The following is an 11433-nucleotide window of genomic DNA, read 5'->3' on the forward strand; positions in this document are numbered from 1 at the left end:
CATTTTTGCAGGTGACTTTAGCAATCATTGCCTATTTATTAAAGGAAAATAGTATTCTTGTCATACCTAGCAAACAGAAAATGCTTTTCCAGGTTAATGTACCCATATTAATCTATCGACTGGCTATTGATTATGCAAATGGAGAATACAGCAAGGTCATTTGCTGCACCTACTTTCTGTCCCATGCTTGTTCGCTATATATAGTACTTTGGTCAGATGCTAAAAAATGCAATTAACATTTCAGTAATGGAAACTGGGTGATGAAACCATTTCTTATATTAAACCTGGAGTAGCCACTACTACAATTTATGCTAAAGTGTGACATGCTAGCTTCAATTCAGAATGTAATTTTTTATTATCCTTTTTTTTATTAATAATCCAGTAGTAATAGGGTGTTCTTCAGAGTATCCAGTATCTAAATTTGATGGAAAGAGTTGTTGAATCCTTATAATGATCTTTTTCTGTGAAGTTGAGATGTTCTAGCCAATCAAAAGTTAAGGAAAAAGTCACTGAATGATATAGTGACCCTATAATTTGAATCTATCTGTAATGTGAGAGCCATCAGAGAAGATGCATTGTTATGAACTTGTCTTTATTGAAGATTAAATTGATGTTATCGTGGGACATTTAGAAACACAGAATCATAGAAAGTTACGGCACAGAAGGAGGCCATTCAGCCCATCACATCTGTGCTGGCCGGAAAAGAACTATCCAGCTTAATCCCATTTTCCAGCACTTGGTCCATAGCCCTGTAGGTTACAGAACTTAAAGTGCACATCCAAGTACTTTTTAAATGAGTTGAGGATTTCTGCCTCTACCACCCTTTCAGGCAGTGAGTTTCAGACCCCCACCACCTTCTGGGTGAAAAGATTTCTCCTCAGCTCCCCTCTAATCCTTCTACTAATTAATTTAAATCTATGCCCCCTGGTCACCGACTCCTCTGCTAAGGGAAATAGGTCCTTCCTATCCACTCTATCTGGTTCAGTCATAATTTCATTTACCTCACTTAAATCTCCCCTCACTCTCCTTTGTTCCAAAGAAAACAACCCCAGCCTATCCAACCTTCTCTCATAGCTAAAATTCTCCAGCCCTGGCAATATCCTTGTAAATCTCCTCTGTACCCTCTCCAGTGCAATCACATCTTTCCTGTAATGCGGTGATCAGAACTGAACGTAGTACTCTAGCTGTGGTCTAACCAATGTTTTATACAGTTCTAGCACAACCTCCCTGCTGTTATATGCTATGCCTCGGCTAATAAAGGGAAGTATCCCGTATGCCTTTTTAACCACCTTATCTACCTGTCCTGTTACCTTCAGGGATCTGTGGACATGCACTCCAAGGTCCCTTTGTTCCTCGACACCTCTCAGTATCCCCTCATTTATTGTGTTCTCCCTTACCTTGTTTTCCCTCCTAGGTTCATTTCACTGAGAAATATGGCAACACTGAAATGTACTGCCTGGTGTGACATTAAGCCATAGAGAGCAGGAAGGTCCTGCTCTATGGTGAGCTAGCTGATCTCAACCAAGATGGTGATAGGGAGCTTAAAAGTACCATGGAGCAAGATTGGGGACAAGTTAGCCAGGGTTGTCATTCATGATCATTATCCAGTGACCCCTGCTGGAAAGTGCATGTGCAAGGACTTTGAGTGAGAGCAGGAATGGGCTTAGCTGCGATGCCCCCACAATCAGATAGTCTGCTGAGAGCTCATAGCTGAAAAATGGTCACTTGGATAAGGTGCTGCAAGGTTGAAATCATAAACAAATATGATCCAGTGTCTTCAGGAGAGGAGAGGTCAAATTATAGAGGGGGATTAGACACCTAAATTCCATGCTTTGCAATGGGTAACTATTTCTAAAAAAATCTCACATCTGTTTGAGATTTATTTGTTATTTTGTTGATGAGATCAAATTCTTCAACTCCAAATTTTATTTAAAGAGGTTGTATTACAGTTGCATTGCGTTGCTAGTTTTCGCCTCTATAACTGGCAGGAAATAGTACAGAATCACAGGCCTCGATTTTAACTCCCCACGTCGGGTGGGAGAGGGACATGGGGTGGGTAAAAAATGAAAAAACGGGGAACGTATTACGGCAGCCGATATTGTGGCATCTGAGCGTCCTGCCGTAGAGAGGTGGGACATTTCATTAACATATTGAAATCAGCCTTCCACAGTGCAATTGAGAGCCCGATTTAAAATTCATTGCTGCTGCTCGGGTCCAGAAACCTATCCGTGAAAGGGACTCAGGAACCGTTGGCTCCACAAGGTAAGTGTTTTTCTCAGCACTCCTTGTGGGCCAGGAGGAGCAGGAGTGTATCCCCCCCCATCCCCCCAGGCCCTTCAAGGAAGCCTTCGGCCTTCCCCCATCGATCGCGGCCTCTCTCTCCCTCCTGCTGTGATCTATGACCTCCCCAGCCCTCAAGCCCCAATGGCTTCTCTCTCCATCCAGACGATTGCGGCCAAACTTGCAACGTACCCGCCTGCTGCCTTTTTCTAATTTTATAAAGGTTTTTGTGGGCCCAGGAGGAGCATGCCCCCACTGCACCTCCCCCCCGCCCCCCCCACCCTGCTTCTCGCCACATCTTGGGGCCAAAGTTTCCGGCTCGAGTCCACGGAGAAGCCACTGTATTTCCCACCACCCTGATCAGCGTTCTGCCTGAGAGCTGGTTCAATGGTTGTAGCTTGCCGATCAAAATGGCTTGGGTCTCATATCAAGGATATCGGACGAGTAGCGATATCACAATACCCAGGGTTAAAATGCCCTATAGAGTTCTACCAGTGTGCTGAACAATGCTCATGTTCTGATCATGTGCCATCCTTTCTTTTCATAGTAAGCCAGGAGACCATGGAGAAAGAAGACAGTCCCTTGCACCTATAGTCCATATCAAAGTACTCTGCATCACCTACATGCCATGCTCAAACATGCATAGAATGAGCATTGGAGTTGATGAAGGGCAGTTTACTGCTGTACAGAAGTATATCATGTTGACTAACCCTGCTGAATCTCATAAGATTTTTAACTCATTGGTCCAGCATCCAAACTGAAGATGCTGCATGAGCAGCTAGATGGAAAAGAGTAACTAGCCTCCTGGTGGAATCCACCTGTGTGTGAAATTGATTTTGATAATGCCTGAGGAGAAGAAACCAGCACCCAAGAAGGGTGCCAAGAAAGCCTTGAATGAAGTGCCAGCAAAGGGTGGCAAGAAGCGGAGAAACTCGAGGAAGGAAAGTTATTTCATCTACATCTGCAAAGTGATGAAGCAGGTTCACCAGGACACCTGCATCTCCTCCAAGGCCATGAGCACTATGATTTCCTTTGTGAACGATATTTTCGAGCGCACCGTGGACGAGGCTTCCCGCCTGGCCCATTACAAAAAGGGCCGCGCCATCAGCTCCCAGGCGATCCAGACCGCCTTGTGCCTGCTGCTGCCTGGGGGAGCTGGTCAAGCACGCCGTGTCGAAAGGGACAAAGGTGGTGACCAAGTACATCAGCCCCAAGTGAAACTCCACGACGTACTGAAAAAAAACACTAAGTTATACATTGCTATGAAGAAAGCTTTATCTGTATTTCAAACTGTCAATGACCTACAGGTTACTTGAAAGGTGTCTGTTGGGGAAGTTGCTGGAGGATGTTATCCCTCTATTGGAGTCCTACGTACAAGACATCATTAAACATGTATAATTTATATGGACTAGCTGATATCCCATGGCATTGTCCACGGTGAGTTAAAGGTTTTCTAAGAACGTGGGTGTAATGCTAAGTAGTTCGTTTTTAAATGCTGTTCAACTGTAATACTCTCCAGTTTGGACAAAGGGTCTGCACCCAAAACATTCATGTAAACAGACAAACATGAATATGCCTCAGAATTACCTCAGAAAACATTGGGGGAGATTTTAATTCCCTCCGCCTGGGCGGTAGCAGAGTTAAAATGGAGGTGGTAGATTTACCACTTCACCATAATGTTTCCCAGGGCCTTCCAATGGATGGCCCAGGTGCCCTCCTGAATCAGGTGGGTGCCTCATTAGCCTATGAAAATCAAGGTCCTATGACACATATGGGACCCCGATGCCATTTTAACTGCTCACTGGGCGGAGCTTCCGCTGTGGACGCTCTGCTCAGAAAATATCCTGGCCGTACAGCACAAGAGTCCCGAAAAGGTAAGTGCTAAAATTATTTTTGTGAGGCCACGAGGAGCCGGTAAGCTGCAACGGGACACCCATTTGAGGCATGCAGCTCACCACATATATGCTAATGAGGCCCAGTCCTCAAAATTAGATCGGGCTCCTGTTGGTGCCATTGGACGGCAGGCTGATCGATGCACTCCAGCGGTCAGCCACCCAATGCTTAAAACCTACCCCATTATTTACCTAAGAGGCTGAAAGCATCTTTTTTGGATTAAAAACATGAGAAAAACAGAATGGTAATGTTGTTATCAGATTAATGTATTGAAAAATGACCTTATACAGCTTCCAGTGTATTCCACTGAACAGCAAATAATTAAAATTTCTCTCACTTGCAGCAGCTGTGTAAGCAAATCTGAGAGAGAACCTCCATTTTCTAAAGCCATGCTGCGATTTTCTAATAACTGCCAACCACTCCGGATAATCATAAATCAAATCTCTTATAATGCCTTACAGCATCTTTCCTACAATGCACGTAAAATTAGCAGGACAATAATTCTCAGGGGCTGCTTTCTTCCTTTTCCTAAAAATTTTGACCACATGAGCTTCCATCCAGTCTATTTGAACTAACACAGACCTCAAATGGCTATTAAATATATGGGCCATTGGCAATTAAATATATCGGCCAATGGCTTGCCTAATACCTTTCCCATTTCCTTCAGCAGCCCAATCAGCTTTGAGTGCCTTGATCCTAGTTATGATCATTTCTACATTTACCTCTATTGAATCAAATACAGCATCGCATCTATCCAGCACCACTGGTACCTTACCATTATCTTCAGTAGTGAAAACAGATGCTAAGTATAACTTCAGCTATATCCTGGTCCTCAAACCTAACCTGTCCTGCTAAATCTCATAAAGGACGGATGCATCCTTAATCGCCTTCTGACTTCTGACATAAGTAAAAGAAAAGCTTTGCCATCATTACTACACTGGTCCATATTTTCTGTAATGCCCTTTTGGCATTTCTAATGGTGGCTTTAGTTATCTCTTCACTGAAGAAAACCTGAAGGTCCTGGTGGAGGAGATGTAGGATTTAAACACTACTTTCAGGATTACAATTTAATCCAATCCAAGGACTGGTTTGCGACAACAACAAGACCACCACGGTACTGGTATTATGGTTAAAGGCAAAACAGATTTATTAAGCACATCACAATTAGTACAAAGAAAGTGATACTTAACAAAGAGAAATAGTCACAGTCCGTTCCTTGAAACCTTGGAAGTATCCCTCCAAGTGACTGCGGCACGGTGTCTCTCTCTTTGGCTGTGTTTTATTGACTGAAGAGTTCTCTTCTTCCTTGCTAGAATCTTGCGCGCAGTCTTCAGTCAACAGAACACAGCCAGAGAGAGAGAGACCTCACCGCAGTCACTTGGAGGGATACTTCCAAGGTTTCAAGGAACAGACTGTGACTATTTCTCTTTGTTAAGTATCACTTTTTGTACTAATTGTGATGTGCTTAATAAATCTGTTTTGCCTTTAACCATAAAACTAGTACCGTGGTGGTCTTGTTGTTGTCACGAACCAGTCCTTGGATTGGATTAAATTAAAATCCTGAAAGTAGGGGTTTAAATCCTACAGAGATGGCACTGAGAAAAGTGGCCATTTTGGGGACAGAAGGGAACCCTCCTATAAAGGTAACTGTGCAGCAGGCATCGCAGGAGGTGGAAAACAGAGTCAATGCAGTCTCTCACATTTATAGGACATGGAAGGAAATACGCAAGAAGTTCTCAGGACTGAGGAAGGGTGTTAGGGCGGGTTTCAGAAAATGCTGCCCACTGAAAGGAAAGGAAGGCCTGTATTGTATATGCACCAAGCACTCGGACCACATTGTGGCACTACATCAACAATGCAGCCAACAAAACATTGGCACCAAGCCTCACACTCCCTCTCTATCATATCAGTGAAGCTACAACTCCAACTTGGTAGCAGACAAAGGCCAAGTCTTTCTTGCACTCACAAATCTGTTGCATGAGACCATTGCATCTTTTAAGAGAAAAGTGGTTCAATATTTGAAGCAGAGAAAGATGCATGGTATGAGGTGAGAGCAGGATAATGGGACTGGTTTTGGATTGCTATAATAAAGAGTTGTCACAGGCATGATGAGCCGAGTGCAAGCATGAGAATGTGTGGTCTCATTATCTCCTCATTTTGCCTTGCACCACCATTACTTTCTCTCCACTCTATTGCAGACCCCTCCCTTTTGTTCTTTTCCTGCCCCCCCGCCCCACTTTTCCCTGGCTCTGCACTTGCTCAACACCTGAACAATTCTAACATCTTCCAGATCTGATGAAACGTCATCAACCTGAAACGTTACCTCTGTTTCTCTCTTCATAGATGTTGCCTGACTTGCCGAGTGTTGGCAGCATTTTCTATTTTTATTTTGGAGCATTGTATGCAGTTCTGAACACTCCATTACAGGAATGACATTGGAGTCATGGAAAGGCTACAGTGAAGATTCATGAGAATGAAGCCAGGAATGAGAGATTACAGTTATGAAGAAAGGCTCAAAAAATTGGGGCTTTTTCATTGAAACAGAGGTTAAAGGGGGAATAACAAGGGGACAAAGACCCAAGATTATCACTACAAGAATGAAAGACGAATTTAGAAGCATATTTTTTACACAGAGGGTTATAAGACCATGGAGGGCATGAGAGTCCTAGGCCTGGGAAGGCGCTTCAAAGTCGTAAGTTAGGCAGGAAGGCGGAGGGTGGAATTTGGGCAAGGACCTGAATCTGCTGGGCCTCCACTTCTTTTTGTTTCCAACAAAAAATTCCAACAAAAATTCCAGAGGTAAGAGAACAGATGTCATCTCCACCCCCATACTGACATCATAAAAAGAGGTGGTCTGGCAGCTTGGCATCAATAGTCAGAAACCCTGTCAGTTCCGCCTCACTGGCATCCCATTCAAAATATGCCTGCATGATGAAGGTGTACTTTCGTGCCAGGATGACAGAAGTGGTGGGCACAGTGCTGGGTTCCTAATGGCAAGCAATTGATTACTGTTAGGAAAATGTTTTTCCCTTGCTAAGGACCTGCCTCGATAGGGAAGATTTAAATTGTGAGCTATGCGTAACAAAACAATAAACACGTTTATAAAGAATGGATTTTGCTACACATAGTATTCAGAGGAAATCTTTCCCTCAGCTGGGGAATAGGAATTCTTGGTTGTAAATTTACATTCCAATACTCCATGGAACAGAGCTTTCTGTTTATATTACGAGCTCTATCACTTTCGGCCTAATTTTGTTCGTTCTGAGCATTCACTAAGCTGTGCCCAAAACCAGATTTAATTAATTTCCCCATTTCTTTGTAGCGAGCAATAAATAAGGAAGAACTTGCATTTATATAATGCTTTCCACGACCACAGGACGTCCCAAAGCACAGCCAATGATGTAACTTTGAAGTGTAGTAATGTAGGAAACCTGGCATCCAATTTGCTCACAGCAAGATCCCACAAACAGCAATTAGCTGATGACCAGATAATTTCTTCTGGTGATGATGGTTGAGGGATAAATATTTTGCAGGACACCAGGAAGAACACTCCTGCTCTTCTTCGAATAGTGCCATGGGATCTTTTACGTCCACCTGAGAGGGCAAACGGGGGCCTCAGTTTAACATCTCATCCAAAAGCTGGCACCTCTGAGTACAGTGCTCCCTAGTACTACACTGCAGTATCAGCCTAGATTATGTGCTCAAGTCTCTGGAGTGGGACTTGCACCCATAGCTTTTTGACTCAGAGATGCGAGTGCTACCACTGAACCAAATCTTAGTAATAGAGTTAACATGCATTCGGAGCCTGGAAACTAGAAAAATTATTTGGGCAAAAGTTGAGAATCAAAAGCGGATTGGAGTTCTTCGAGAGCAGGTAAAACTTGGGATGAATAGAGAATAAAGCGCCCTCTGCTTTTAACTCAGAAATGTCCTTTTTCACACCTATTAAATTAGAAGAAAATCAGCCCCAGGAGTTACTGACTAAAGACACTTTGTTTCACTGTGAGCTCCATACAATTTATTTTGCTCAAATCAATAAAAGGCAGAGTGTGTCACATTGTCAAATTTCATTATTTTTCCATTAAAAAAATAATTTTCTTGAATGTTGCTCAACTGACATGTCAAAGACAATCAATTGCCTGACAAAAACCGTAGAAAATGTGAGCGATACATCTTTCTGAACATTGAAGTTGAATGTAACCAGTGGGTAATTAATGGTATAGAAAATATACTAATAGATGATAGAGTTAGTGATCAAAGTGCTTTCAGACTACACTGGATTAAACTGATACCATTTTCAGTAGTTTCCTATGCCAGGGGATATGTGGGATAATGGATTGTTTAATGCATCTCTGGGCTCCACAGTTCAAGTGTAGCACTCATTAACATTCATTAATGACTTTGTATTTACTTGTCCTTGTTAAAAAAAATTGTTTAATTTTTTATGCTTATCGAGGAATGTTAGTGGTGAGGAACAGAACATATTTCCACCTTTGTCACCTAGCATCAGCATCAAGTTAGATAAAGAGTAAAGTTCACTGCTCTCCCTCAGAAGATACTTCCATTCCCCAATCTGGAGCCCTTGTGACCTCTCTGAGTGAGAATGCCAATTTAATACAAATTATCGCTGAATTATGAGCAGGTTTGTGCTGAGGTTTAGGCTCCATTAGGAACTGATCTGAGACTTATCCAAACTCATTTCACTTAGCACACTCAGCCATTGGAGAAGCGAGACATTCTCCCTGCATCAGGATTGGAGACTAACCAAGGCCCCAAGGGTGAGACGACAGTATTTTAACTGAGTATTCCACCCAGCTTCCTCCATAGCATTTAATTAACTTGTCATAAAATAATAATAAAAAAATTCTCTAATGCAATTTAATAAAATTATGTCAAGAATGTACAAGATGTACTTGAATCATTTTCATATGATTGCTATAGGAAATAATTGTAACAAAAAATGGAAATTTCATCTGTTGCAGAAGATTGTTGCTTTTGGAGGTTGAGATATTCTCACTGGTGCTTGTAAAAAGATCACAAGCAAGATTACCTTTTAGAAGGTTTCAACTGCACCAGATGAAACCCAAGCACAAAAGATACTGCTTTCTTAGCTTTTTCAACTGGGAGAAGCTGGGCTTAACGTTAAGTAGAATGCAAATGGCCACCGTTATATTTTTCCAGGACTGAAGTGGCATCATTAGATCAGTGCCCAGCATTGGCGGAAAATGGGATGAAGACAACAGTGTACAGTGTACATTCAATTGATGTAGCACCTTCTGGTAAAATCATCCTTCCAATATCACCCATGACCACGAGGAGAGAGAGAATGTAAATGACTCGCTTTGGGACAGCCAAGTGTAAGACTGTCACACAGTTAGCCAAAGCAGGTGCAGATGAGCAGACTGAGTTTACTTGTAAACTCTGCAGCCAATTGGATAATTTTCTCGTTGTAAGCTACAGTTCACTGACACTACGAAAATTTCTGTTTCCACAAACAATGATGCACTGACTGAACAAAGGCAGCTTCATATTTTGGAAACGGGTAAGCCATATTGGAAAATTCCTAGATGAGAGAAGGTTAAATAACAATGAACACAAATGTCAGCGCATGTTGGTTATGGGTTTTAACTTTTAGTACATCCGTGTCTGCTTTATCACAAAGCTGTTAATTTTAAATTTTCTTTCTCGTTCCCTGGAAGGGTAAGATTTATAAAACTGAAACCTGCTGACATGCTAGAGTACTAACATCTAACTAAAGCCCATTAAACACAATAGTTTTCATGTTATTATTCTATTGCATTTCCCACTGAATCAATGTCATTAGCATCGATTTTCAAGCAGGGATTAAAACAGTTTAGTGCGGAGGGAAATAAAGAGTCTATTTTATCACAGTCTGAATAGCTTCAGGTCTCAGGAAAGACATTTTCGTTCTACTTCATTAACTTGCACAGTTTGTTGAGTTTAAGCAATCAAAAATGAATTCTTTTGCTCTCTGTTTGAATTTGTCTCGTCTGTGCCTTTCTTTGCACCAGATAAAATTGACACAATCTCTCCAAGGGGCTACCCTTTTAATTATTTTTTTATTGCTTAAATAAAGCTTCAGAATTGCAAATGTTGACATTTCAGTTGGTGTTAGCCATTAAATAATGTTGGGTGAGAGTAGCTCGGTGCGGGAGAATCTATGTTATGAGGCGAGCTAACAATGCAAGCAGTGTGCGCTGAAAACAAATAACTATGTAAAAGTTACCTTGGGGATGTATGTGACCTTTTTAAAATAAAAAAGCCAATTTAACAGGCCACATTTATATTTCATACAGGTTATGTTTTTCAGGTACAGTGAATATACTGAGTACTTTCGTACGGAGACAGTTGACTAGTGGCTCACTGTCGAGGCAGAAAAGATGTAATTAAAATTGCCATCTTCACGAAGACATTTAATGGGCTATCCTTTTTTGTTTAAAATATGCATTTTTCATTGTTTTTTATGACCTATATGGCGAGAATGGGCCGTTTTGAGTAGTGTGATTTTATTGAATCTGAATTTGTTAGTGGGCTCAAAAGAACAGCAGCCCGTCATGATGCATGATGCACTTCTCAGGTAACTAATGAGGGTTTAACAGGCATAAATGTAGAGAAAAATGTGGATATCCAGCTGTTAGGTGCAAAATATTTTTGTGAAATGACTGAACATTTAGAAAAACCCATTTTGCCCATGTCCTTGCATGCCCTTGTCACCTATGTTATAGAGAAATGGCACACCCTTTATGTGGGAGGATGTCCCCAAACATTCTAGAGGCAACAAGCATGGCAAATTGTCACAAAAATCATGAATTCCTTGTCTGCCACTTTTGAGGACCTGGCAAAAGTTACTGAACAAAGTGTACAATTTTTCTAAGGCACATGAAGAGATGGCATGCATATTGCTAGTAAATTAGTAATGCAGGACACATACGAAGATGAAGGAAAGCTGTGATATATAGGCAACCAATACTGTCCTGATGCAAAGAAATATTTGCAAGCATGTAGCAAGTAAGGTAGCACAGTGAAATAGCAAGTTATATTATACATGCTGCAGGAATTTTCAGGGCAAACTATCCTGTCTCAATCCACATTGTTCTTACGCTTAAAGGCTAAACTTCCATAACCGCAGGCCACAGAGTGGAACATGTGAATATGGAACAGAGTGTCTATTGACACCAATGTATCAGCCAATGAGTTGCACTGTGTCAGCCAATGAGTTGGAGGCAGGTCTGGACTTAC

The 11433-nt window shown here is 41.8% G+C and overlaps 1 pseudogene; it reads left to right on the top strand.

The window, feature by feature from the left end:
* Positions 1-3122: 3122 nt before the first annotated feature.
* LOC137326331 (histone H2B-like) lies at positions 3123-3498 on the top strand (annotated as a pseudogene).
* Positions 3499-11433: the final 7935 nt, after the last annotated feature.

Source organism: Heptranchias perlo, chromosome 1 (assembly GCF_035084215.1).
Source record: "Heptranchias perlo isolate sHepPer1 chromosome 1, sHepPer1.hap1, whole genome shotgun sequence".
Lineage (NCBI taxonomy): Eukaryota > Metazoa > Chordata > Chondrichthyes > Hexanchiformes > Hexanchidae > Heptranchias > Heptranchias perlo.